The 5,319-nt window shown below is 51.1% G+C and overlaps 1 non-coding gene across 1 annotated transcript; it reads right to left on the reverse strand.

Moving 5' to 3' along the window:
* Nucleotides 1–3,002: 3,002 nt before the first annotated feature.
* On the reverse strand, nucleotides 3,003–3,167 carry LOC136380166 (U1 spliceosomal RNA). The gene has a single exon (XR_010746860.1). It is a non-coding gene; the product is annotated as a U1 spliceosomal RNA (small nuclear RNA).
* Nucleotides 3,168–5,319: the final 2,152 nt, after the last annotated feature.

Here is a 5,319-nt window from a genome sequence, read left to right on the forward strand (position 1 = left end):
TTTCAGTCAGATACCCTATTTATGTATTACCTTGACCAGCACTACTCTGGCCCACAAACAAGGAGGTCACTTCAAGCATTTTGTCAACCTTCCAGTTTTTACCATGTGATTTTTCTCTAGAATAAATCCTTTCTTAAAAATATTTAGAGCCCTGGCCGGTTGGCTCAGCGGTAGAGCGTCGGCCTGGCGTGCAGGAGTCCCGGGTTCGATTCCCGGCCAGGGTACACAGGAGAGGCACCCATCAGCTTCTCCACCCCTCCCTCTCTCCTTCCTCTCTGTCTCTCTCTTCCCCTCCTGCAGCCGAGGCTCCATTGGAGCAAAGATGGCCCAGGCGCTGGGGATGGCTCTGTGGCCTCTGCCTCAGGCGCTAGGATGGCTCTGGATGCAACAGAGCAATGCCCCAGAGGGGCAGAACATTGCCACCTGGTGGGCATGCCGGGTGGATCCCGGTCGGGCGCATGCGGGAGTCTATCTGACTGCCTCCCCATTTCCAGCTTCTGAAAAATGAAAAAAAAAAAAAAAATTAGAAATACACTGTCATAACAAAAGCAGCACAAAGCCAGTAATTGCAAGTATGTGTGAGGTGTTTTGTTTTGTTTTGCTTAGAACAACTTTATTTGATAGGTTATTCTCCGACATTTTTTATTCTTCAAATACGGTTCACATTCAATATTACTTTGTACGTATTAGTTTCAGGTGTGCAGCATAGTGGTCAATCATATACTTTACAAAGTGGCCCCCTGGTACCGCACATAGTTACTACAGTGTCATTGACTGTAGTCCCAGGCTGTACTTGACATCCCCCTGACTGTTCTGTAACTGCAGTTTGTACTTAATCCCTTCACCTTTTTAACCCGCCCCCCCCCCCCCAACCCTCCCGTCTGGCAACTGTCAGTCTATTCTCTGTCGCTAGGAGTCTGTTTCAGTTTTGTTCGTTCGTTTATTTTGTACTTTAGATTCGACATATAAGTGAAATACTATTATATTTGTCTTTCTCTAACTTATTTCACTTAGACCAGTGGTCAACAAACCCCAGCTGGAGAGCCACATGCGGCTCTTTGGCCCCTTGAATGTGGCTCTTCCACAAAATACCACGTGGGGAGTGCAGGTAGCGCGGGGGTGGGGGAGAGTGGGGTGGGGTGGGGGATGTAAGAGGCATGTGGGATTCTGGCATGAGTTGAGTGCACTCATGGCTCCCCTTTCCCCTCCTCCTCCCCTTTCCCCTCCTCCTCCCTTTTTCCCCTCCCCTTTCCCCCTCCCCTTCTCCCTTTCCCCTTCCCCCCTCCCCTTTCCCCTCTCCTTTCCAAGGTAATCAGCTTTCAGCCTCAGCTTTCATATTCTTCATTTTTCAGGTGGGGAAAACAAGGCCCAGAGAGGTTGGGAACCACAAAATACCTTCTGCTTCTTTCTCTGGGGCAGTGGTTGGCAAACCGAGGCTCTTTGGCCCCTTGGGTGCCGCTCTACCACAAAACACCACGTGCTGGTGGGCAGGGAGGGGGGGTGTAGGCAGGTCAGGTGACAGGAGACGCTTGGCAGGATAGCAGTGCAGGGGAGGCAGGCGATTTCATGCAGGAGTTGAGTGGGCATGTGGCTCGCCAGCCTCGGTTTGCCGACCACTGACTCAGACTAATACCTAGCTCCATCCATACTGTTACAAATGGTAACATTTCATTCTTTGTGAAAGCTGACTAATATTCCATCGTCTATACCTTTTCGTGAATCCACTCATGAATTAGCATCTTTCTCTCTCTGTTTCTGTTCTCTCTATAAAAAAAAGGAGGGAGGGAGGGAAGGAGGGAGGGAGGAAAAAAGGAAGAGAAGGAGGGAAGAGGAGGAGGAATGGAGGGAGGGAAGGAAGGGTGGAGGAAGGAAGGAAGGAAGGAAGGAAGGAAAGAAGGAAGGAAGGAAGGAAGGAAGGAGAGAAGGAGAAAGGGAGGAAGGTGGGAGGGAGAAGGGAGGGAGGAAGAAAGGAAAAAGGAAGGAGGAAGGAAAGAGGAAGGGAGGGAGGAAAGTAAGGAAAGAGGGAGGAAGGGAGGGAGGAGGGAAGGAAGGAAAGATGGAAGGAGGGAGGGAGGGAGGAAAGAAGAAAGGAAGAGAGGGAGGAAGGGAGGAGGGAGGGAGGGAGGAAGAAAGGAGAGAGGGGGGAAGGAAGGAAGGGAGGAGGGAGGGAGGGAGGGAGGAAGGGAGAGAGGGAGGGAAAAGGAGGGACAGAGGGAGGAAGGAAAGAAGAAAGGAAGGGAGGGAGGGAGGAAGGTAGGGAGGGACCCACTGCTGCCCCTGCTTTGGTCCAGGAATGCAAGTGGGCAGCCTGCTCACAGCTCCTGACAAACATGGAACTAGGCACATCGCCCACCTTCTCTTGGCTGACACGTCTGTTTCCTGAGACTCTTAGATGAGCTAATGACAGGAACTCGTATAGCAGGGGTCCCCAAACTGCATGCAGCCCCCTGAGGCCATTTATCCGGCCCCTGCCACACTTCTAAAAGGGGCACCTCTTTCATTGGTGGTCAGTGAGGGGAGCACAGGATGCGGATGCTGTATGTGGTGGCACCGCACACTTGCATCACTTGTCACGGCTAGCAGTGACAAATATGGAACCGGACATTGACCATCTCATTAGCCAAAAGCAGGCCCATAGTTCCCATTGAAATACTGGTCAGTTTGTTGATTTAAATTTACTTGTTCTTTATTTTAAATATTGTATTTGTTCCCATCTTGTTTTTTTACTTTAAAATAAGATATGTGCAGTGTGCATAGGGATTTGTTCATAGTTTTTTTTATAGTCCGGCCCTCCCATGGTCTGAGGGACAGTGAACTGGCCCCCTGTGTAAAAAGTTTGGGGACCTCTGCCGTATAGTAAGGGAGAGGTGGCAGTCTCTAGAAGGGATTGGGGGTCCAGGCTATGAGCAAATCGTAACCTCTCTCTCTCCTAAACAGACTTTTTAATTGCAGGTTAAATTACCATGAAATTGCACTTTTAGTTTTGAAAATGTTTTTTCTCTGTGGGGAGAGCACGAACGCAGTCTCCCACTGTTACAGATGCTGCAGTCCAGTCTCCCACATCTGGGGGATCACAGGGGTCAGCACGTCCAAAGTGCAGAGGATAAGCCTCACCCTGGGAAAGCCCCTATGTGATTGTGGGAGCTCCCTGACAGCCAAGTACATAGTTTTTGAAATTTTAATTTACAATTTTGATCAAATTTACAATTTTGATACTAAAATTTACAAATCAAAATTTACAATTTTGTTACAAATAACTAATAAGGGCCCTGGCCGTTTGGCTCAGCAGTAGAGCGTTGGCCCAGCGTGTGGAAGTCCTGGGTTCCATTCCCACCAAGGGCACACAGGAGAAGTGCCCATCTGCATCTACACCCTTCCCCTCCCCCTCTCCTTCCTCTCTGTCTCTCTCTTCCCCTCCCGCAGCCAAGGCTCCATTGGAGCAAAGTTGGCCCCGGGCGCTGAGGATGGCTCCATGGCCTCTGCCTGAGGTGCTAGAATGAGTCCAAGAGCAATACCCCAGATGGGCACGCCGGGTGGATCCTGGTCGGTCGCTCGCGAGAGTCTGTCGGACTTTGCCTCCCTGCCTCTCTAACTTCGGGAAAATACAAAAAATAGAAAATAAATTTAATAAAGAAGGACAATATGGCAGGTATTTTAAGTGAAGAAAGGGGTTGTTCATGAGTATGATATCTAAAACAAATGAGTATGGGCAGTTAGGCCGGTTGTTTTTCTTTTATTTAATGATTTAAGCAAGAGAGGAAGGGAGAGAAACGGGAACGTTGCTGTATGACCGTAGTGCCCTCAAGTAAGTGGCAACCCCTGTGCTTCAGGACGAAGCTCTATTCAGCCCAGCTGTCGGCCAGGGAGGCCAGCTTTTCTCTACAGGAGCTTTCTGTGAGTTTTCAGCCTTGCCTGGCTGGCCCCAGCCACCCGCTCCATGGCATCTCTGCTTCACTGAAATTTTTTTTTTTTTTTTTTTCTGAAGCTGGAAACGGGGAGAGACAGTCAGACTCCCGCATGCGCCCGACCGGGATCCACCCGGCACGCCCACCAGGGGGCGAGCCCTGCCGCGACCAGAGCCACTCTAGCGCCTGGGGCAGAGGCCACAGAGCCATCCCCAGTGCCCGGGCCATCTTTGCTCCAATGGAGCCTTGGCTGCGGGAGGGGAAGAGAGAGACAGAGAGGAAGGAGGGGGTGGGGGTGGAGAAGCAAATGGGCGCTTCTCCTATGTGCCCTGGTCGGGAATCGAACCCGGGTCCCCCGCACGCCAGGCCGACGCTCTACTGCTGAGCCAACCGGCCAGGGCCTCTGCTTCACTGAATTCGATGGACCTGTTGTCTCCTGGAGTCCCTATTGGTTGGATGAAGGTAAGAAGGATATGGCTTAGGGGTACTTTATTCATCAGGAGGGCACAGGACATAGATGCAGAGTTTAACTTCAGTGCAAGTGCACCAACTTCGTAAATTCTTGAAAGAAAGGGCTCCTGAGGGCGGCTTGACTGGAAACAGACGGAAGGAAATTCTGCTCTTTATCAGTTGTGTTCCTGGCCAAAAGCAACACCCCTCAATCTATACAGATATACATATTTTCTGGATGAACTACGGAGAGTAGTCACAGTACCTGCTTCCTCTAAATTTGTTTAAAAAGGGGGGGGGAAGGGTGTAACTGGGAACTCTGAGACACCGTAGATGTCAGAAATAGATACAGGGTGTAAATTGCAGGACAGTTTTAGGACTGAGAGCCAGTGAGTTTCTGGCCCTTCGTCTTTTTCTTCTCTGGGGCTCATGGAGTTCACTAGATAACGTCTACAATTCTTTCATTCAGCAAAAGCTTTTTTGCCAAACATTTTCTAGGCACTGCTCTTTCCAACTAAACCATTTTAGAATTTAAAGTATTTCTGAGCAACTCTTTTCTTGGGTGCGTTTAGTCTCGAACCAAGCTGTGTGCGTCAAGCTTCAGTTTTTGCAGCCCTGTCCTCCAGGGGGTCGCGGCTATTTGGGGGGACATGCGTGATGCCCCCGGAAGCAAGTACGAATGGTGCAGAGCAGGTGATCAAGTATTAAAAGGCACTCCAGCGCTTACACATCTCGCCTGGCCCCAAGCGGTAAGGTGAACAGGACACAGCAGGGCCTCCGCCTGCCAACGCTGAGCGTGTTGCGTGGCCAGGACTGGGCGGCTGAGTGCCAGGGGACCCAGGGCGGCGCCCAGCGGGCGTGACCTGTTCCTGGACTGCGGCCTCGCCCCGCAGCTGCCTCTTTAAGAAGCGGAGCCGCGGGCGGGCCCGGCCCACGCTCACGTGACTGGGCAGTGTGTACCGGG

Source organism: Saccopteryx leptura, chromosome 8, assembly GCF_036850995.1.
Source record: "Saccopteryx leptura isolate mSacLep1 chromosome 8, mSacLep1_pri_phased_curated, whole genome shotgun sequence".
In the NCBI taxonomy this organism is placed as follows: domain Eukaryota; kingdom Metazoa; phylum Chordata; class Mammalia; order Chiroptera; family Emballonuridae; genus Saccopteryx; species Saccopteryx leptura.